Source organism: Lissotriton vulgaris, chromosome 1_1 (assembly GCF_964263255.1).
Source record: "Lissotriton vulgaris chromosome 1_1, aLisVul1.2, whole genome shotgun sequence".
Taxonomy (NCBI): domain Eukaryota; kingdom Metazoa; phylum Chordata; class Amphibia; order Caudata; family Salamandridae; genus Lissotriton; species Lissotriton vulgaris.
The window spans coordinates 1,742,970,096-1,742,993,885 of record NC_141685.1 but is presented as its reverse complement, the minus strand read 5'-3'; the positions used below and the strand labels follow the sequence as shown (position 1 = coordinate 1,742,993,885).

At 46.0% G+C, this 23,790-nt stretch overlaps 1 protein-coding gene across 7 annotated transcripts in view; it reads right to left on the bottom strand.

Annotated features, from left to right (window-relative positions):
- GRIP1 (glutamate receptor interacting protein 1) overlaps positions 1 to 23,790 on the bottom strand; it is a 1,198,832-nt gene that overhangs the window by 271,427 nt on the left and 903,615 nt on the right. The window lies entirely within an intron of this gene.

Below are 23,790 nucleotides of genomic sequence, written 5' to 3'. Positions count from 1 at the left end.
TCAGAGTCTGTTGAGACCATAGTGGAGGTCCAGTCGGGTGCGTGTCTCATTTCCCATGCCCTCATTATGTCCGCCCATGGTTCTGCTAGCGGTTCACGCCGTTTTGTTATCTTATCCTCCCGAAGCAGAGCCCGTTCCTGCGCCCCAGTCCAGCAAGAGGCATCCGCCTCCCAGGCGACCGCCAATGGGGGTTGTTTCGACTTCCACCCAAGAGCTATCCTCCGTTTGGCTAAGAGAAAAGCCAGATCTATGAATTGATGACCCAGTTTCTGTGTGTTAGGTTTCGGGAATATACCCAAGAGACAGACCTCAGGAGAAGACAGTAGGCTCAGAGACAAAACTCTGTTAATCATGCCTACTACCTTAGTCCAATAATCCGTTAAGCTTGCACAAGACCATAACATATGGTCAAAGTCTGCATCTGTTTGTGAGCATCTAGTACAAGCTAGGTCTTCCCTACCATAAACTACATTCAGCCGATGTTTGGTTAGGTAAGTTCTATGAAGCACGTTAAATTGGATGAGCTTGAAAGCCGCATTCCGAGATACCTTTTTTGGACCCTCGTGAACCCTCGTCCATTCTTTCACAGTTAATCGCCTGTTTAGTGTAGTTTCCCACCTCTCCAGTAGTCGAGGCAATTCTCAGGGTATCAGAACCCGTATTGCCAGGTATAATCACTTCACCAAGTGACCCGCCGAGCCCAGCGTCAGCAGTGCCTGCAGAGCGGGATGGGTAGCTGGTTCCTCGTCGTCCGCGCCCCACACTTCTGTCATCTCACTCCGAATCTTATGATAATTTAAAAACTGTCCCGGTGGTAAGTTATGGTATTCCAAGAAGTCGTCTGATGGCTGTAATTGACTATCTCTATATTAGTCACCATTCGTCCGATTGGCTGCTTCGTTCCAACCCGATAATTGTCGCTGTGTAAGGGCAGGGCCCATTCCCGCCTGAGGGATCCCCACCAGCGGAACCCCTGGTTCGTAGAGCAATGTCCCCCTAGAGCATGCCACGCATCTATCCCAACAGGACATTGCCACAGTGAGCAACACCCCCTTCTGTCCGAACTTCAGATGGCGATCAAGTATCCGAGGGAGCAGAAATGTTGGGAATGCTCCAGCTGGAAGCGACAATGTACCCAGGTCCCGCCCGTCCAACCATCTAGCGGTTCCATTGCTAGAGCAACAAGCATTTGCAATGCAATAGGTCTCGCATTAGGAAAGTTTGAGCTATTGGTATTGTAAATTACACATTTTTTATTTATGTGTTGGGTTTGAAAATAGCTAAATTAATAGCTTTGTCATTTACAATGCCAATAGTTGTAACTTTCGCAAATTTGACACCTGTAGCATTTGTAATGCAATATGTGTTGTATTTACGTGACTTAGATGTATTGATATTACAAATAACAAAGGCTTTTAATTTCTTTAAATAATTAATACTAAAATCAAAGTTATTGTAATTTATAATGGCAATAGCTTAAACTTTTGTAAATAACTTTTGTGAAGATTATGTTCAGTGTATTTTATTGTGACGGAAATCCAAGAACAGAAGTGAAATGTTAACATCTTTTTGTGACATTTATAAGAAAGCTTGAAACATTGAGAGAACATATTTGAACCAGCTGTTCTTGAATGGTTGCACAGATTGATTCTGTGGCGGTGCTGAATGATGTTGTGGTGGCGACGAGTGATGCTGTGGTAGCGCATAGTGATGTTGTGGTGCCCCTGAGTGATGCTGTGGTGGTGTTGAGTGATGCTGTGGTGATGCGATAGAGTGAGTGCGATAGATAGAGGGAGGGCGATAGATAGAGTGAGTGCAATAGATAGATAGAGGGAGGGCGATAGATAGAGTGAGGGCGATAGATAGATAGACAGATAGATAGAGTGAGGGTGACCGATAGATAGATAGGTAGATAGATAGATAGATAGATAGATAGATAGATAGATAGATAGATAGATATATAGATTGAGGGCGATAGAGTGAGGGCGATAGATAGAGTGAGGGCGATAGATAGAGTGAGGGCGATAGATAGATAGATAGATAGATAGATAGATAGATAGATAGATAGATAGATAGATAGATAGCGATAGATAGATAGCGATAGATAGAGGGCGATAGATAGAGTGAGGGCGATAGATAGATAGATAGAGTGAGGGTGACCGATAGATAGATAGATAGATAGATAGATAGATAGATAGATAGATAGATAGATAGATAGATAGATAGATAGATAGATAGATAGAGTGAGGGCGATAGAGTGAGGGCGATAGATAGAGTGAGGGCGATAGATAGATAGAGGGCGATAGATAGATAGATAGATAGATAGATAGATAGATAGATAGATAGATAGATAGATAGATAGATAGATAGATAGATAGATAGATAGATAGATAGATAGCGATAGATAGATAGCGATAGATAGAGGGCGATAGATAGATAGAGTGAGGGCGATAGATAGATAGATAGAGGGCGATAGATAGATAGATAGATAGATAGATAGATAGATAGATAGATAGATAGCGATAGATAGAGGGCGATAGATAGATAGAGTGAGGGCGATAGATAGTGTAATTATGTGGCGTGTAATTATGTGGCACTGAGTGGTATTTGGAGTGTATGTTGGATTGAGTGCAGTGCAATTATGGGGTGTGTAATTATGTGGCACTGAGTGGTATTTGGAGTGTATGTTGCCTTGAGCGAAGTGTAATTATGTAGCATATAGTTATGTGGCACTGAGTGGTATTGTTTGGAGTGTATGTTGTATTCAGTATAGTGTATTTATGTGGCGTGTAATTATGTGGCACTGAGTAGTATTTGGAGTGCATGTTGCTTTGAGTGCAGTGTAATTATGTGGCGTGTAATTATGTTGCACTGAGTGGCATTTGGAGTGTATGTTGCATTAAGTGCAGTGTAATTATGTGGCATATAGTTATGTGGCACTGAGCTGTATTGTCTGGAGTGTATGTTGTATTCAGTATAGTGTATTTTTGTGGCGTGTAATTATGTGGCACTGAGTGGTATTTGGAGTGTATGTTGCATTGAGGGCAGTGTAATTATGTGGCACCGAGTGGTATTTTGAGTGTATGTTACATTGAGTGCAGTGTAATTATGTGGAGGGAAGAGGAGAGAAGGGAGAGAGGGGAGGAGAGGGGGGGGAGAGAAGAGCAGGGAGAGAAGAGTGGGGAGAGGAGAGCGGGGAGAGGACCGAGTGTAGAGAGGAGAGGGGAGAGTTAGGAGAGGGGAGAGTAAGGTGAGGTAGGAAGGAGAGGAGAGTGGTGAGAGGGGAGAGTGGTGAGAGGGGAGAGTGGTGAGAGGGGTGAGAGAGGTGAGAGTGGAGAGAGGTGAGAGAGGAGAGTGGTGAGAGAGGAGAGTGGTGAGAGGGGAGAGTGGTGAAAGGGGAGAGAGGTGAAAGGGGAGGGTGGTGAAAGGGGAGGGTGGTGAAAGGGGAGGGTGGTGAGAGGGGAGGGTGGTGAGAGGGGAGAGTGGTGAGAGGGGAGAGTGGTGAGAGGGGAGAGTGGGGAGAGGGGAGAGTGGTGAGAGGGGAGAGTGGGAAGAGGAGAGAGTGGGGAGAGGGGAGAGTGGTGAGAGGGGAGAGAAGTCAGAGTGGTGAGAGGGGAGAGTGGTGAGAGGGGAGAGTGGGGAGAGAAGTGAGAGTGGTGATAGAGGAGAGTGGGGAGAGGGGTGAGAATGAGAAGAGGGGTGAGAGGGGAAAGTGTTGAGAGGGTAGAGTGTTGAGAGGGTAGAGTGTTGAGAGGGTAGAGTGTTGAGAGGGTAGAGTGGTGAGAGGGTAGAGTGGTGAGAGGGTAGAGTGGTGAGAGGGTAGAGTGGTGAGAGGGGAGAGTGTTGAGAGGGGCGAGTGGTGAGTCGGGAGAGAGAGTGGTGAGAGGGTAGAGTGGTGAGAGGGTAGAGTGGTGAGAGGGGAGAGTGGTGAGAGGGGAGAGTGGTGAGAGGGGAGAGTGGTGAGAGGGGAGGGTGGTGAGTGGGGAGAGTGGTGAGAATGGTGAGAGGGGAGAGTCGGGAGAGTGGTGAGAGACGGGAGAGTGGGGAGAGTGGTGAGAGTGGGGAGAGAGGAGAGAAGAGAGGAGGGAGAGGGGAGAGGAGAGAGAGGAGAATGAGGAGAGGGAGGAGAGGGGAGAGAGGGAAGAGGGGACAGAGAAGAGAGTGGTGAGAGGGGAGAGTGGTGTGAGAGGGGAGAGTGGTGTGAGAGGGAAGAGAGTGGTGTGAGAGGGAAGAGAGTGGTGTGAGAAGGGAAGAGAGTGGTGTGAGAGGGGAGAGAGTGGTGTGAGAGGGGAGAGAGTGGTGAGAGGGGAGAGAGTGGTGTGAGAGGGGAGAGAGTGGTGTGAGAGGGGAGAGAGTGGTGTGAGAGGGGAGAGTGGTGTGAGAGGGGAGAGTGGTGTGAGAGGGGAGAGTGGTGCGAGGGGGAGGGTGGTGCGAGAGGGGAGAGTGGTGCGAGAGGTGAAAGTGGTGAGAGAGGTGAAAGTGGTGAGAGAGGTGAGAGGGGAGAGTGGTGAGAGGCATTGAGACGTCTTCCCGTTTAAATTTCACTTGATTGGTTCTAAGAGGAATTTGCATCATATGTTTGGAGGGCAACAATTCTATCTGAAAAGGAGTTGCCATGGGGTGAATTTTAGCTAGTCTAGATTTTACAGTCAACAACTTTAAGCAGGCTGGGACTTCTACCGTTAAATGTACTTACAAGCACATGTAAAAGTTCTACCATTTTGTTGGATGAAAAACCAGAAGTCACTGAAAATCGCGCCTAATAGGAAGAGGCGAGTGAACACACAAAATACACTGTGGTTTTTGTTGTTGTGCTGAAACAGTTTCACCTTCTACGTGGAGGCAGATAGAAGTTCAAGTGAAGTATGCTTTGGTTCGAGCCACAGATTTCCAGTTTATGCAAATTATTCTTTAACTACACCGACTCGTGATTTACACAAAAACTGTGATATTGCAATTTATGGTGTTATGCATCAGGGTTTCAAATAGTAGCTTTGGACTGAAACATGTTTTTTGTAACTATATACCGTCAGATAATGATTCAGACACAAGTATTCAATGATGCAGGATACAGGGTGGATGAAACCCAAAGGTATCCAGGAACTCCCATTTTGTTACAGAAAAAGTGAAAAGGTATTTTCTGATGAGGAAATTGATGCAATGTGACCTGGATGCCAAATGCGGCCTCTTAAAGTGATCTCTAAATAATGGAGACAATGCTGCATATTCTCTGTGTGGAAGGAAAACAAGTAATGTAGGATAAGCAACAATGAAAAAAAATAAGGGATTCCAACATGGTCTGTGAGTACAAAGAAGTACCTCTGACAAAAGCCCGGCTAATCGGTGGAAAAGTGAGGAAACTTTTGGGAGGATGTACCTGAAATAATGACACAGAGTAACACTTGCTGAATAGAAAGCACATGCCTGTGTGTTTGTGCGTGTGAACTGCCATATGTGTTAGTTAAATAAACTACTAGGGAAATTTAAGTGGGAATCTCAACATTTAATGCATGATCAAGCATGTAAGCAGTATATATAGATCTGTAAACGGAGCGCAAGAGAACTCAACATAACACTCAACAAGCTTTGGCAAAGCAGGCAAGTCTTGCCTTTCAATGGCATTAGAGCGGCTGCTGTAAGGGGGTGAGCGTGAGAGGGGGAGCTGAGACGGGCACAGCGCAAGCGAGCAGTGTGGCGCATTATCTTATGCTGAGCCTGCAGTGGAGGAGGGGGAGACGAAGAGAGACACAAGCACAAAACAAATAGACACACACTTGGTGAAGTGGGAAACACGCAAAAGCGCGAGGTCACGCCGCCGATAACCAGCTAGTCAGAGAGAAGAATCATCTATTTATAATAAGATGAACAGTGGTGCAAATACGGAGAGTGATACAAAATCAGAGACAAGCTTTGGCAAAGCAGGCAAGTCTTCCGTGCGCCGTGCTGAAAGTGAAACAAGCGCTCGGCATTGCTGTGGCAGGGAGCAAGAGCGCATTCTTTTGAAATCTGATGCGGGGGAGAGGCAGCCTCTGAAGTCTGATTGGGGGGGAGTGGCAGCCTTTGAAGTCTGATGCAGAGGCACTGACAAATAGTGGTGTGTGACGTGGCTGGCCTCGTGCACGGGCCCGTCTCACATGAACTGTGGCTAATCCGCAGTTTTGGCAGACTTTTCGGACCGCTTACTAGAATCTCGCCAGCAATGCGCAAGCGCATTGGCTCAGCAAGACCTAAAAAGCAACGGGGACAGGAGGCATCCCTGTCTGGTGCCCCTATGAATGAGATAGAGCGTGGATATCATGGTACCTGTTTGCACGCGGGCCTTAGGATTCTCGTATAAAAGCTGTACCCATTTCAACCATTCATCTCCCATATGCATCCTTTTGATGACCACCATTAGAAAATCCCAGCACAGAGAATCAAAAGCCTTCTCCAGGTCTATTACCACCACCACTGCATCTGGAAAATTTCCCAGATCGGGATGGAACATAACATGATATAGTCTCAGGAGAGTGTTGGACGTGGAACATGAAGGAATAAAACCATTACATTCGGTATGGACCAGCCTGGGCATGTGGGGAAGGAGCCTATTTGCCAGTGTTTTACTCAGGATTTTAAAATCTATATTGAGCAAGGATAGGGGCCGAATTTCAGTCAACTGAGCATGGGCAGTCTTAGTTTTTGGCAAAGGAATCACCAGGGCTTCCCTAATTGAGGGCAGAGGCGACAACCGTTCCAACTAAAATATCCATATAGGTTATATAAAATACAGCTGGAAGGCCGTCTGGCCCAGGCGTTTTCCCCTGTGCCATATCCCCTGTGCCATATCCCGAACCGATGCCTTAAATTTCGGCCACTTTAATCGAGGACGCTAATTATGTTCTTGAATCACAGTCTAATCGAGGTAGTCGCAGCCCCTGCAAGTATGCAACCAAGTCTTCCCTCCGGCCCATGCTTGGTAGCCCATATACCGTCTTGTGGTAATCTCGAAACGCGTCATTAATGGCCCTCGGGGAAGAGAGTACTTGACCCCGGGCATCAGTAATACTAGGAATTGGTGTAACCCTACTGTTCTGTCTAATTAACCAGGCCTGTAATTTTCCAGCCTTACCTCCCTCCATGTGCTGTTTTCCTTGATAAGTTGTAAGGTCCAACGCGCGCAGTCTATCCCAAGTAGAATTGTAAAGGCTTTTCATATCTGCCACTTTGCCCTGCGATCTAGCCCCACCCGCAATCTCCCTGTCCATAGTTAAGATTTGTGTTTCCAGGTCTTCTAACTCCTGGCTCACCACCCATCAAACCCCACCTCCTGTCCCATACAATTTTCCAGAGTCACCGCCTTAAACGCTTCCCCACTCCACCAACGGGGAGCTGAAGAGTCCCTTGGTTTTCAGTAAAATAGTTTACCAATGCTGCAGAGAGGAGCTGCCGGAAGGCATCATCTTCTAATAGATTCGGATCCAATCTCTACAGCGGAATTGGCGCTCTCTCAGGATAGGGTGCAAATCTCACGAGCAGGGGACTGTGATCCGATATGGATCTACCAAGGTATTCAGCTACAGACGTCATGGGGATCAATGGGGTAGAGCAGAAGAACATATATAAAAGTGTGAGTAGGTCACATAGGTGCCAAAAATATGAATATTCTCTGTGCGTTTTGCAACCTCCAAATATCTAATAAGTCCCACCCCGTGGCCCATCCCCTGAGCCCCTTCGATGTATTTGCAGCCAGTGTACCCCGCAATGGAGGTGTAGATCTATCCCAGTCTATGTCATACACACAGTTAAAGTCTCCCCCTAGTATCAGATTCTCATGCAACATACACACCAGCATACCGGAGAGCCTTTCCAAAAAGGGGAGCTGTTCACGATTAGGGGCATACACACTACCCACAGTTATTTATTTGCCATTCAAGGTACCAGTAATCATCACAACCCTACCCTCAGTGTCTATTATTTTCCTAGTGAGTTGAAAAGGGACCCCAGGGCGAATCCACACCAGGGCCCCTTTGCAAATGCCAAATAGGTGGTTGCAAAGAGCTGCCCTTTCCATCTACTTAGAAGTCCAACTCTGTGAGGTGGGTCTCCTGCAGTAGGACCCCATGCGTGCCTCTACCTCTTATATAATTGAGAATTCTGTAGCGTTTGGAGGGTGAACCCATGCACTGTATATTCCAAGTTAGAAGTTTGAACTCCTCAACCCGGTCAGTGTTGCTCGCCATCCTCCCATGTGTCGGCTACCCCCCAGCACCCCACCCCAGCGCCCCCCAAATAATTAGTCCATGCCACCTGGTGTGTAACATTAAACCCAACTTCCCAACCCATGAGCGGTCCGAGAACGGTCAGCTGCCCAACTCACAAAAAGACTGTGCAACAGTAATCCACCACATGTGTGTTAAGGCCCAAGGCTACGAGCGGAGGCTACGAGCGCTAGTGCCTACAATGGAGAGCGACCGTCCACCAAAATGTAACTAGAAACCAATGATCTCTCATGGCCCCACGGCCCTGAGGGTCCGTTCCACCCCGCCCCCGGGTGCGCCCACCCGGCCGCCCCACTCCCACACATAATTCCAACATCAGCACAGTGTCAAGTCCCCAACATAATCAAGCATGTGCCCCAAACCATGAAAGCATATCAAAAGGATACATAGGAAAAAGTGCATGCATAAGAGGACTACCCTCCCCAGCACTTATCCACAAGCTCGTCTGCAGTTTGAGGAGTCACCACTGGTAATTTTACGCTGTCAGTATGTGATGTATCTGAGTCTGATCCCACAGTTCCTTGTTCTGACTCTGAGTCTTCCCTCTCAGACGTCTCTCCGCTCCACATCATGACTGCCACTGCCTTCTATGCCTCCGCTCTCTCCACCTCCGTCCTGGAAGGGCTTGGTTTTTTAGCCACTTGTCGCCTTCGGCGTCTGCATACACACTTCCCAGAGTCACTGTCTCCGGTCGCTTGCTCTCCATTACGCCACTGGAAGTGACCCTCCATTCTGTAAGCCTATATCCATTCCCAGGCAGATTTAGTGTCATCGCAAAAGTGTTTTTTTCCCCTAAGATGATCTTGAGGCGGGCCGGGAACATCAGGAAGTACTGAATTCCCTCCTCCCGTAGGGCTCTCTTAACCTCCAAGAAGGAGGTGTGGCGTCTTTGTACTTCCAGTGTGTAGTCCGGCAATAAGGAGGCCTTATTATTCTCCAACATGTAAGGCCCCTCCGAGGGCGCCCTCCGCAGCAGCAGGTCTCTGTCCCGAAAATCTAGCATCCTAGCCACCACCACTACCCATGGGGGACGCTCTGATACCCCACTGACCGGCGTCCGTCGGGCAGGCGAGGAAGGCGGTATGCCACCGGGGCCTCGGACATGCACGCGCATGCGCGGCCGGCCTGGAGAGGAGCGGAGAGAGCAGTGGGACACACGCAACCAGGCGCCGCACCGTGGCAGACGTAGAAGGCCTCAGCAGCAGGCGTGCAGGCAGCAAGGCGTGATGCGGGGCACTCACGCGGCCGCAGGCCCATGCCCGGAACACTGTGGGGATGTGAGCGCCGAGGCAGGGCACCGGAGACAAGGTAGGCCGTATGGGAGACGCGGATGGAGCGCTCCCACGAAGGATATGCCGTGGCAGGCACAGACGTGGCAGTGAGGGTCGGCGGGTGGTTAGACCACCTCGTCGCCAGTGTAGTGTCCTGGGCAGAGGGCCTACAATAAGGAGACACGGACACACGTGTGTTACGTTCGCGGCCAGACACTTACTGAACCACGCCCAGGTGTCTTGGCTATTTATTACTAAGTTTGCGTGCTGGCCGAGTGGACGCAGGGCCAGCCTATTGTTTTCACGCTCTCTGGGTCTTTTGCCCCCGCCCCCCTCACAACGGGTGAAAGGTGGGCTGGTCCACTTACGGACGACATTACAGTATGAAGGACAGGCCACCAAATCATAGCAGTTGGTGCAGCAGGACCATTGGCGGCTCAGGCAGGCCTTTTGCTCCGATCACCCTACTAGCCCGTGCATTCACCTCGCAGTCCGTGACGCGTGTCACCACTCGGTCTTCTCTTCAGGCAGGCTGCCCCGCGAGGATGGGCCGGCCGCTAATCTCGGGTCTGTGGTCACCCGTGGCACAAAGTGGTTCGTTAGTGCGTGGACAGCTCCATCGGGACTCAGAACTTCCAGACCAAGTCCCATATTCGGGACATCTTCGTCATTACCCCTCATCCTCGCTCTCCGCACAGGCCGCTATCTTCATGCTCAGCAACGCCTGCTCGATGTCGGCGCTTCAAAGAATCTCTGCCGCGTCTTAAGGTGTAAGTGGGGACAATCGGAGCCCAATCCATCTCCGCGTCGTGGCCACCAGGTGCGCATCCCCAGGCACGGGCAGAGTCTCTGGTATGCAGGATAAACAGCTTGGCTGGCGCTGAGCTCGGAACTCACGTGTTCTCCATCAATGGCACCTAAGCCACGCCCCCCTCCTACAGAACACTTTTCATCGTGTTTGGCTGTGGCCTGAACAAAGGGCAGTGAACCTTGTTGCTGGTGTTGTTGGGTGGTTAGAGTTCCGTCTCCCTAGAGCATGTTTTCAGTATCACCAAGCATTGTATGAGTGGGTGAGTGCTAACTCAACAACAGTGTTATTTAGCTGGAAGGAGTAAAGGAAGAGGTAATTAATGCTGTGCAGCATTATAACCTCTTTGATTTCCTTATAATATGATGGGTGAAGTCCCTACTTGAAGCTTATAACCCTCGTTACAAATCCCACCAATGTATTAACGAAAAACCACAAATTCTTGCATGTGGAATGGTGTAATATCTCAATTTTCCTAGTATCTAAATCGAAACAATGTGTAGCCAACTGATCAGCATTATCCTTCATGCTCCAGTAGGAATTACAATATTGTTCAATTTACAAAATATTTTCGTATGTCATCACATTCTCATGGCTTGCATAAAGGACAGTATGAAACATTGTGCCAGGCCCTGCATCTGAAACTTATCTTTACACTATGCTACTTACAACGTGATCAAGTTTGCTAGGATCTTCAACCCACCGAATTCTTGGCACATAGCCAGCTCTGCTGCACCCAAACTAGAGTTGAAAGCCAAGGGCAGCTTTTATAGACCACCTATGGCAGATCATGTCTCCTCTTGAGAAGACACAGCCAGTCGTATGAGTAATAAGTCAACGTTGCAACGCAGGTGCTCATGGTGGAAATAGTACTGCGAGTACCCAACCCATAAGACAAGTATGCCCCTTCTCCCACCCCTTGTTCAGGAGGCAGTCAAAAGAACATCAATACCGGCAGGCCAAGGAAAAGACCGCGGACAATTTACTTTTACAATTGGGCAGGAATAAGGCAGAAGGATTCTGAAAGAACTATTTGATTTCACTGGGAGTGGGAAGTTGACAAAGACATCAGAACATACAATAGAGACCCTTCCAAAGGTGTCAAATATTCTTCCTTTTTCTTCATTCTCATACAAAATAGCAGTGGCTAATGGGGCCAAACGCCAGATGGGGACAGTCAGGGAACAACCCAGGCACATGATGACAGTGGGATGGAATTAAAGCAAGCCATCAAGTAAGCACAATAGCCAGACATGAATATTAGGGTGTTGAGACAAGGTCGGTGGAGTCATCTTGCAGGAGCACATCTTCGAGGGCAAAAGCCGGAGGACTTAGTGCAGGAAAGGGGTGTACAGGGAAATGGATCTAATGGAAGATAAAGCACTAAAGGACATAGAACCTGGGACTGTAACAAGCGAGGCTTATGGTGGAATACCAGATGCGATGTGGAGAGAGTCTCAAAACACATACCTTGGCAGACAAATTCACATTTACACAGTTTTTGCGAGAACCATTGAATGCCAACAAGAGGGTGCATCACTCAACTCAGTACCTATTACAACATAGGAAGGAACTTTTCAAATACAGGTTGTCATGAGTTTGCAAGGAGCTCCGTTGAGCAAATGATTGGACTAAGCAAAAGGGATGAAGAGGAATAAAAGTCAGCCAAATAGGATGATCTGAGCATTCTGTGATCCTAAGTTGGGTGGGTTGACAGTCAAGAGTAGACAGGACTTAAAAGGAGGTTGAACATTGTTGTGCACCAGAGAACGGAAAAAGCAAGGGTGGTGATTTTAAGCGTGCTATAAGATTGCAAAGCAACCCCCCACACTAAACAAAACCAAGAAGTGCAAATAATTCCTCAAGAGAATCTTGGTGCAGGATCCGAGGCACTAATTAAATGCCAAAGATGCCATTCACCATTTTCACCCAGAAGAAGAGTTTGCTCTCCATGACTGAAAAGTCTAACCTACTCTTACCGATTGCCTCCTCAATTTAGAAACGACTTACAGACAGTAAATGCGCATGGATTCGTAACCCGCTACCCACCCCATCTTCTATCACCTGCTAAAAGGGATTCTATGCAGACATGAGTGGAATTTAGTATTGCCCCCCAAAAAATATTTTACAGAAGAGAATCAGTCTAAGTACTGCTGCTCCAATCCGAGCTGGACCAGGTAGTTCCTCACAGGTCAACTGGTGCAACCTAAAACAAAATTAATAATTTCAGTCTGGTGGCTAAATCATAGCCCTGGCTGGATCTTGCATCCTTCTACGTCATTCACCCCATGGCAACCCTGAACAGAGAGAGTTTATCATTAGGAGTGTTCTATCAAGAGTGAAGAACTTGTTCTGGATCAAATAGGAAGAGGGTTAGTGTAACAAGACCTTGGGCAGAAACTGTTAAATAAAAATGCCTGTGCAAACCCAAGAATTCTGCTAGGAAAGGGAAATGATCTTTGGATTAGACCTGGACAAATGCTTCTGCATCGACCGGAAGAGCAACACCATAAGCTTTTCTTTTTTAGCAACAGGAAGATATTTCCCTAGCCAGCTAGACTTGGCATTTCAACACCACCAGCACCACTTCACAAGCGATGCATGCATCAAGACATTCAGACGCATGACACCATATTGAGAGATTTCAACAGTGGACAATAGGGTATTTTATCTTAACACAGCGGTTCATAGACTGCTCCAGGAGTTTGCTTTTTAAAATGATCATGGGATCCCACTGATGCTCTGATCGCCTCCATTCTTCCCCAGGAGATTCCAGAATGTCATGGGGAAAATAAAGTTAGTGGAAATTTCTAGTGGCAAAAGACTAATGGGTGTTGACTCCTTTTTGCAATCTTTGTGTCTTAAAGTTCCATCCACAAAAAGGTGGTTTCAGAGGGATAAAAATAGGGAATAACATCACTTGTAAAGTAAAATGGACAGCAGCATTAAAGAACCCTCAATGTTCCAGAATGAAATCAGAGAGCCTAAGGGCGACCCACTGTTAAGGAAGTGAGGGCCACAATGGACAGAATGAGAGGGCAAGGGGTTGGACAGGTAGGGGAGTGGGCGACAGGTCCAAATGAATAGGATGGCCGATGGGCCTGTAATGCGCATTGATTCCAGCACCTGCCTGGGTGGGGCCGAGTAAGACTCTCCAGGCAGGCACAGAAGGGAGATGGCTTACCCAGATTCCCCCAGAGCATGCGAATGGATGAAGATGCATCAGGCGAAAGGGTATGTGTGGGGAGGCCTGGCAAAAAGGCCTCATCAGGGCATGGCATCTGATGCTAAAAAAAATCACACCAGATGCTGTCAAAGGTGTACAATGTATCACAGATCCTATTGGTGACCCATTCATGGCCAGCCACCCTACGCAGCTCAACAAGCCACTCATTGCATGTCAGGACAGTGGGTTGTCTCCAATGGTGGAGAATGCAGTTTGGCCACTGCAAGGGATGTCGCTAATCAGTAGTGCACATGCACCCAAGTGTTAACTCCTGACCACTTATCAGCGATTAGCTTTCTGAGAGTGGACAGGAGCAGTTGGCAAAACAAATGGCCACAGGGCAATGGCTTGCCTCTGGGCACAAGAAAGGCTGATGAATGTCGAGCGCTGACCATTTAGCAGGGATTAACAATCTGGGAGTGGGCTGGAACAGTTGGCAGAACAAAGGGCAGCTTTTTCACTACCTCTTTTGAATTAGAGATGCCAAGCAGGGCTTGTCCTGTTCATCCTCAACCATAGAAAGAGGAAAAAACTGTTTTGACCACGTAAGGTAGGACAGTGGATACAAAGCTAAGGTCAACCCCTGCCTGGTGGCAGCTGGATTCTGCCATGTTCAAACAGGGGATCCTGGGTTATATTACACTCAGACAAAGAGCAAGTGCTGCAAAAGGAGGTAGGGCACTCTGAGTAACTAGTTACGATTGGTGGTAGATTTTTTCAAGACGCTGTCTAGTGTACAGGATACATCTGGCACCTTAACCATGACCTGCTCAGAATATTCCTGGACCGGAGAAGACTCCAGGTAAAGAAGAAGACCCTGCTGAATACAAAATCCTGCCTCCGGCTGGAAGAAGAGGACTCACACAAGGACTCCTAAAACCTGCTGCCACTTAGGGACTGGAACTGCTTTCAAAGTGGCACATGGTTGTCCTCCTGATAACCTACTTCAGAGACCCAAAAAGCAGAAAAACAAAACTCCTTACTCTAGAAGGCTCAGCAGACTCAAGGGGACTGGACCCTGCGGTAGACCTGACTGGAGAAAAACCTGGTTCCCAGTAGCCTGCCCTGAGGAGCTAGAAGCCACTGGATGTTAAAACGTCATCTGTCCTGTTACCCTTAACCTGTTGCGATGATCTTGTTGTGTTTTTGTTCATTACTTTTTTCTAAATTGCTTTAGGAATTTTACTGTGTTGTGTTCTTTTCTTTAAAATTATTGGTACTGATTGAATATAGTACGCATTTGTCTGGGGGTTGCTTGCTGCTTGTTTCATAGTTACCAGGGGTTGAGGAGAGATTCTCTCAGAACTGTGTTTTGATCTAACCAGAGGGAGTTCATTGTGTTCAGCAGGGTGCCCACTCCCAATGAAATAACGCCATTTCTGACATTAGTGACAGACCGAGTGATTCAAAAGGCGCACCATGAAGGGCTTAGTAAATAACCTAAACAGTGGTAGGCACGGAAAAGAAAATTCAAAACATGACCAACAAATGAGTCACAACTTCAAGCTCCAGTTCAAATCCAATCAAAACATTGTCTTTGTCCTCAAAAAGTATTTGAGTATAGAGCTCTCAAAAAAGAAACAAGGATGCAAATAGAGGGTGCCAGCATTGCGCCCACAGCATGGAGAAAAGCAGTGTTCTTCCCCATAGCATTACCATTACTGTTTTCTCTTTTGCTCATATTTTTTCATATAATTTAGTCACACACCAGTTCCATAGCACATTTGCCAGTGCATTGGAGATAACCTACAAAGAGCGACACAACGTCTATTGAAAGGATAATATACAGGACAGCAAGTGTGGCAGAATTGACAATAAATTACATGATGGATGAAAGGCTTGGAAATTAGATGACAAGGACATTAGACTAGGATATTAAGCAAAAATGTATTAAGAATAAAGAATGAGAGGGCAAAGGTGCATTGTGGAAGCATAACGAGACTGATTCAATTAAACAGATCAGTAAACAAAATGAACAACTCTGGAAAGATACACAAGGAAAGGGGGAGATCAGAGGGAACGAAGGGGCAGAAGATTATAATCTAATTAAAGGAAATGTGGAAAGGATGTGCATGAACGGCCTGATGCACAATATGGAGAAATTCACTCTGACAATTCACAGGGACCTATTTAATTCTGATCCTGAAACAGACAAGCCTGGACTGCCAGGGGATGGTTGTTTGTAGAGATCTTGTGAAATGGGTTGATGGGTCAATCTATTTTGGAATTTCAGTAGTCCAATAGTATTTCAGATGAAAAGAAAGAGGACATTTTAAAAAAAAAAGGTAAATGTCGTTACCTGATATACATTGCAAAAAGGTTCGGAAAAGGACTTCGGAGCAGAATAGAGAGGTACAGAACCAAACATGTAGAGCATAAGGACCTTATTATTGTTTACAAACAAAGTTAATCAGATACATCATCAGTGAAAACATGATTTAATTAGAACTAGGAAAGCACACAGTAAAAATTACAGACCGCAGGCACGTGTGAAAGTTGAATGTGTGATGCCTGCACAGTGACTGAACGCAGAGTAACACCTAGAGCAACACAATAAAGAAAATAGGAAAACACCAAAGACAATCAAAAAGAAAAAAACCAAATAAGGGTTAACTTGGGGGATAAAAAATAGGTACATCATCGTGTCCTGCAGGCTGCTCCCTTGTGAAGATGTCTGAAAACAGGAGAAATAATGGTAACTGAGGCAAAAGCGTAAGTACCCTTGACATTTAATATCTAGAAATGTTTGAAGCAACCCAGGTCCTAACCCTCAAGCCCTACCATACCATCACATGACACAAAAGTAACACAGTTATTCTGCGATATCCACTTTCAACAAGAGCAAAAGTATGTTCTAGGTGTCCAGCTATGATGTGCCCAAAACAGACCAACCTTCCCTGGACTTCTGCACCATAAGATCTTCCTTAATGCTCTGAGAGCAACTGAGGACCCAAATTGTTAGACAGCGGGTCTCTAGTTGGCAGAGGTATGCATCCTGTCAAAGTAAGGACCCCAATCCTAGTCAGGGTAAGTCACAACACAATCCTAAATTATCCTGTGCTCACCCCATGGTAGCTTGGCACAGAGCAAGCAGGTATAACTTAGAAGGCAATGTGTGAAGTATTTGTGCAATGCCTCATACAACAACACAGTAAATAAACCACAAAAAGTCTCCACAACTATTTAGAAAATAGAGAATATTTATCTGAGTAAAACAAGTCCAAAACAATCAGAATTAATCATGTAGCAGTCCAGTTATTGAATGTTGAAGAAATAAATGCAATAACGCACTTAAAAGCAGGTAGCGCTGAAAAGGTTACTTCAGATCGCTAATGGCAGGTGCAAATCCAAAGTTCAGGCCGACCATGATGGAGAGCGGGCCAGCTACTTGGACCGCCTTAGGTCTACTGAATACAGTACTTTGTATCCTGGCGCGGAATCAGAGCGGTGAGGCATTGCTTCATCCTGCGTCGGTTCCGAGAGGCTGTGCGGTAAGGCTTTGCGAGGCATTTCAATTCGAGCTCATAAGAGGAGTGGGCCTCTCAGAAGTGAAAAACGAATTTAGCTGTTTGGCACTACCAGGACATGTAAAACACAGAGGTTCATGCCCTGCCTTCACTTACATCGCGCCCTACTCTTTGGGTTACCATGGGCTTTCATTTAATTAAAGGGGAGTTTAAGGCTTGGCAAGTAGTTTTCAATGTCAAGTCAAAGTGGAAGTAACATGCACACACACAGGCACTGCAGGGGCAGTCCTGCGACATGCTTTAGGGACTACAAATAAGGGTGGCACAATCAGTACTGAAGGACCACTAGTAGCATTTAATTTACAGGGCCGGCGCATAGGTAGTGCACTTTACTAGGGACTAATAAGCAAATTAAATATGCTCATTGGGTATGAGCCAATGTTATCACATTTAGGGGAGAGAGCAAAAGCACTTTAGCACTGATTAGCTGTGGTAAAGTGTGTCCGAAAGTCAGCAACAAAAGAGTACAGGGAAATGGGGGGAGGCAGGCAAAAAGTTGGGGGAAGACCACATTAAGGCTGTTAAGTCCAAAACTAATCTTTTGAAAGTGCAAGGAGTCAAGATGATTCTGACTTCACCCTATTGCACAAACCCTGTTTTCCTCGTAACATTCCCCTTTCCAACCTACACTCCTTATAAGACAACATTCTAGATCTCTAGTTATCCAGAGTACGAATAAAGACTGATGTGGCGCATAGCAAACATGCTAATTCTTTCATTTTTTGTTGAAAAGCTATGTAAACAAGTCCAAACTATGAAGTATGCATGACTGCTTGCCACTCATACACAAAGTAATAATCACTCTATGGAAAACAGTAATACCTGGGGTGAATGGTATGGCAGCAGGACTGGAAGCTGTAATAGCTCAACCCCCGCGGGCGCAGTATCAATCACTCCAGCACCACCCACCCTAGGGCCACTCACCCTAGCCCCACCCTCAGTGGTTCAAACAGAAAGGCAACTGGAGGATAAATTTGGCCCAGATCAAATAGGTCCGGACCCCGACTGGAGCTCCTTTCCGGAGGCACAGGAAGGTGGGGGTGCGATACCCGGGACTCTTGATGGGAGAACTTATTTTCTATGGCAGAAGAATCGGACTTGTTAGGGGTAAGAGATGTGGAGGCTTCTGAGGGAGATGGCTCGGCTGAAGCTAGCAATACAGATAGTGCACCCAATACGGCAGACACACTTAGACATGCTGCTAGTCGCTGTAAAGGGGGAAAATATCCTGGCTCTCAGGGCCTAATCACCCACACCCACTCTGACTCGGATATACATTCAGTGGGATTATTCTAATGCCAACCCTGGCCGAGAAGGAGAAGAAGAAGGGTTCAGATTCCAAGAGAACCCTCAAGCTTCCGGTGCTAAGGGCGATCCGGCTCCATCAATGTCTCTTATATATGCGACCCTTAAAGCAATGCAATTTGAGGCCGGCAGGAGCACAAAAGGGCCCAACTGGCGACAAAAAAAATTCAGGGCGCAATTAGGAAGACCACAAAAGCCTTTACTGAGGTCATGGTGCGCACTACCGTGCTGGAGGAGCGGGTGGTAGGGCTCGAGGCTGGACTGGAGAGTACAGAACAGAAGACATCCGCTAATGATGCCAGAATGGTGGACATCTTATGGAAGCTCGAGGAGTCGGAAAACCGACAGCGACGAAATAACTTGCTCCTGCTGGACATCGAAGAAAAAGTGGAAGGGGGAGATATACGCGGCTTTGTGATCAAGCTTTTTAAATCTGCCTTCCCAGAACTCTCATTCTGGAACTGGGGAGCCGAGATCCAGCACGTCCACCGGTTCCCCCTAATGGTTAAGAAAAATCTTGGCCGGATCAAAGGCCAAAAGCTATCCTTATATTTTTTGGGAACTTCCTATTGGGCAAGCAGTATTTGAAACGGCTCGACCCGATGCCAAGAAATCAGCAGAAGGGCAGACGTTCTTTGTGCGACCGGACTTCTGCCATGCAACTGTGGAAAGAAGATGGCGCTGAGGCAGATAATCTCCCCCTTTCAAAAACTTGGTTGCGAAGTCTATTTGATGAACCCTGCTCGTTTTAAAGTCATTTATCAGGGTCGGATTAGGGTGTTCACTTCTGAGATTCAAGCAGGGGATTATTTAAAGGAGATATCAGGCGAATAGATAAGCCTGTATAAAAGCGGCAACTAAGAAGGGGGGAATACAGGGGGGGTAGGGGGACAGGGGGAACAAAAGGCCATCGGCTATAGGTGTCCGCCCCGTCCCTTCTCTTTCTTTTTTTTCCTTTTGATGTTTTGTTTGGCTATTGGCCCTGTTGTTGGTTGTATTTTTTCCTTTGTTTTTTTTTCTTTTTACGCACGTCGGGGTATATAGGAAAGTGGCTTTCATGGGACAATGGATATGGGATACTGGGCAGTCAGCGCGTTGGGTAAAGGGGGGCTCTCCCCCTCGCTCTCTTTATATTGGTCAGGGAGCAACAGGGGCGCACTAACGTGGGAGGCATCACAAGGGTCTGGAGACCTTTTTTGCCGAAGTGATGGGTGGGAGGGTGTGGGGTGGGAGCGGGTGGATCCCTGTTAAGGGGGGAAAGGACTCAGAAATGAAAGGGGCAGCTCTGGAGATATATCCGTATTGGTTTTTTTTTCTCCGCCATGTTTATTTTTGGTATAGTATATATAACCAATGGGGGGAGTCAGGATAGCTACTATTAATTTATGTGGATTGAACGACCCAGCGAAGCGGGGCAGGATTAAAGAAGATGTTCGAATTCTAAGGGCAGATATTATTTGTCTCCAGGAGACCCACATTGAAGCCAGCAGAAGTAAAATTATGGAATTAGATGGCTTTCAGCTGATCATATGTTTTAAGCAGGAGGTCAAGATCAGGGGGGTGGCCATATTTGCACGCCGTGAGGTGGCAAATTTTTCACGCTCAATTTCAGATAAAAATGGCAGGTGGGCCATAACTCAGTGTGTCATCGACAATAACATCTTCACTCTATCTTCAGTCTATGGCCCGGTGCTAGATGCTTCAGAGCTGTATGACTGGTTGAATACGGAATTGGTGGGGTGGCCATTGCCTCTCATAATTTGTGGAGATTTCAATATAAATATGGGCTGTGCACTATTGAATCAACCCGATCTGGCTTAAACCCAACGTTTATAGGTCACTAGGTCAGCTGAAAGAACTTCATGGGCTGGTGGATGCCTAGGCTGCAATCAGAAGTGGGGAGGATGGGTTTACGTATTACTCTGCTCCACATCAATCACATTCAAGACTAGATTATTTCTTTATCTCTCGTAGCTTGGTGTCGGGATGTAAAATTGAGAAATATCCCATGGTCATGTCAGACCATAATCCTCTGGTCTTGGAAGTGTGTATTAAGTGCCCAAAGAATACTTCTATCTGGACATTCAATAGGGCTCTGCTGAATGATAATGAATATGTAGAAAATATGGAAGTTTGGATCACTAGGTTTGTGAAAGAGAATCAGCGCAGTACTAGTTTGCAGAATGTCTGGGATACATTAAAATCTGGGGTTAGAGGGGAGACCACACAGTTTGGATGGAGGGCTCAGAAGCTAGAGAGGAATAAGATAAATAATCTCTATGCAGAACTGGTCAAAGCTGAGTTAAACCTGGTTCAGATAATTTTTGAAAGAGGGGATATTGAGGCGCACAAACAAAGATTTTAACTATTCGAGCAGCTATAACTAAGATCTCATCAGCCAAAACTGTGGCCAGGTACCTTGCCTGGCGCACACAAATTTACGAAAGTAACGAAAAGGTAGGGCATACGTTAGCTGTCCGAACAAGAGAAAAAGATGTTCATTAATTCCCGTAATCCGAGCCACAGTTTTGGCTGATGAGATCTTAGTTATAGCTGCTCGAATAGTTAAAATCTTTGTTTGTGCGCCTCAATATCCCCTCTTTCAAAAATTATCTGAACCAGGTTTAACTCAGCTTTGACCGGACTCGTGGAGGTCCGCTGAAATTGATATATAAAAAAAAAAAAGGGAAGGTGGCCACGGACTTAGGGGCTTATCGGCCAATCACCTTGATCAACAACGACATCAGAATTTACTCCAAAATCTTGGCGAATAGATTGGCGTCTGTAATTAAAAAAATGGTGTCCCTTAGCCAACCCGATTTTGGCCCGGGCCGGGAAACCATAGACCATATTCGCAGAGTAATAACTCTATTTGATTATACCAAGGTGACAGGAGAACCTATGGCTCTAATTTTATTGGACGCCGAAAAGGCTTTCGATAGGGTCTCCTGGCCCTTTTTATGGGCAGTTATGAAGCATTATGGAATTGGGGAAGGCTTTATTCGGGTCATTAAAAGTATGTACCAAGATCCAATCGCCAAGTTAGCACTGATGAGAACACACTCGGGAGAGATTAATATAGGGCGGGGCACTAGACAAGGGGGCCCCTGCTCTCCCTTGTTATTTGCAATTTATATTGAGCCGCTAATTAGACTAATACAAGAGAGCCAGGTTATATCACCAGTTGCTGCTTGTGGAGGAGAGGTAAAAATTGTAGGCTATGCCAAAGATTTAGCGATAGTCACGTCGGCTCCACTGCAGACTCTGGAGGAGTTAGATGTATTAACATCTCGCTTTGGTAAAGTCTCCAGCTATCATATGAACGGAAGTAAAACCCAAATAGTCATCAATGAAAAATTTTGCTGATCAACGGATTGTAGCAAATGCTAGGTATTTAGGGGTCGAGATAAGTGCTACTCCCTACTGCTATAGTAGAGCTAAATCTTGTGCCCTTAGTAGTCAAAATGAAATCTGGGAAAAACATTTGGGGTATCAGTCATAGTTGATGCTTTTTTGTCTGTTGTTTATGAATTATGCTTGTCTTATTTTGTGTTCTGACACCCCAATAAAACAAATCTACTGCATTTCAAAAGACCTGGATCCCTTAAAGCCTAGCATTCAAGGTGTTTTCTGCAATCTTTTACATTTGCAGAGTCAAGCCTCATCTACACATAAATATGCCTACACTTGGCTGCCATTGCAGCTTTCATGCAAAATAGAGACCATTCATCATTATTTAGGATTCAAGTAATCAAGATTTTCATGGCGAGTTTTAAGAGCATCATATCTCTCAGAATATCTCCTGCCCCTGTTTAGAAGCTTAAACATTTTCTCACAGTGCTCATGGAGTCACCTTTTTATCCTTTACACTCATGCTCCCTATAGTTAATTTCCTAAAAGGTTGCCACTACTTCCATCAGACACATTAGTGAAATGCAAGCACTCACCCTACAAGAACCTTTCATTCAGGTTTACAAAGATAAGGCTGTTCTCCAAACCAACCATAAATTTCTTACTAAGGTGGAATCACCCTTCCACCTTAACCAGACCATAGAGATCACAGTTGTCTTTCCACAAACCAGATTCAGTAGTAGAAACAGCTCCATACATGTGAAATGTTAAAATAGCTCTAATATATTACATCAACCATACCAAGCCCTTTTGGAACCATGACCAGCTCTTTGTAAAGCCTCATCAAGACCGCCCATTTCTAAAGCAGGTATAGTAAGATGGATCGCCAAGTGCATCCAAACCTGCTACCACAAAGCTAAGAAACTACTACCTGTGCCACCCAGGATGTAAGAAAGGGGCAAACAAGGATTTCTTTTGTAACATCCATCTATTTGACATCTGCAAAGTGGCCACCTGATCAACACCTCACAGCTTTACCAAGAAATACTGTGTGGACATATTTGCCCATCAGCAGTCTTTCGCTGTCCAGACAGTCGTGAGGGCTTTGTTCCAGACATCTGTAACATCCACACGCTAGCCACCACTTTCAGCGGGTACTGCATTAGAGTCTATGAAGAGCATGTGTATTTACAGCCACACATGCTATGAATGGAAAATGTCGCTTACTCCGCAAACATCTGTGTGTAGTGCTGTAGATTCACATGCGCCCACTCTCCTCCATGGAAGATTGTTTTGACTGCAGATCTCTTCTTTATTATTAGTTGCCATTCTACAATAAGCTTGGTCCACCATGTTACGTGCAGTCACCCACTATGCAAAAAACAATCTAAGATGGAGGTGGTTCCCATGCGCTTAGACCAGTTTGGGAGAAGTCACATTACATATCATGACCCAAAATACTTCTTTGAAGAAAAAAACTTTAAAACGTCGGAGCCCAACATTAGATGGAAGGAGTATATAGAGCATGAGCATCTACAGTCACACAAGTTATGGATATTATGACATCTTCATATGGTCTAACAGCAATAAGACATTCACACAATAGTATTACAAGAACAATAGAAGAGGTCGTTGGAGAGGCATGCTCATTGGTTGAAAGTAAATCAATATGGTTAGGAAGGTGAAAAGTTGAGAATACAAAGGTAGGCATATCATTGGAAGTCAAATATAGTTGTAGCATAACAAACAGCATACAGTTAGGCTCCACATTTAGACATTTATCAGTGATACTATGGCGAGGTGGAACTTGGGGAAATAATTATGCCCAGACGCAAGCAAACGGTTAGGGAATTTAGTGTGAAACTTTCGAATAGCACTGAAATAAGGCCATTTGTTGAAATTTAATAAGTGCCTCTATTCGTCAAGGAAGAGGCCAAACCAAGCACCGGTTAGGGTTTCTGAAGGTTAGCACATGGCAAACACACAGACCGTAGTATGTATATATTTAAAGGATTTATAATTCTATGAGGATAGTGCAAACTCA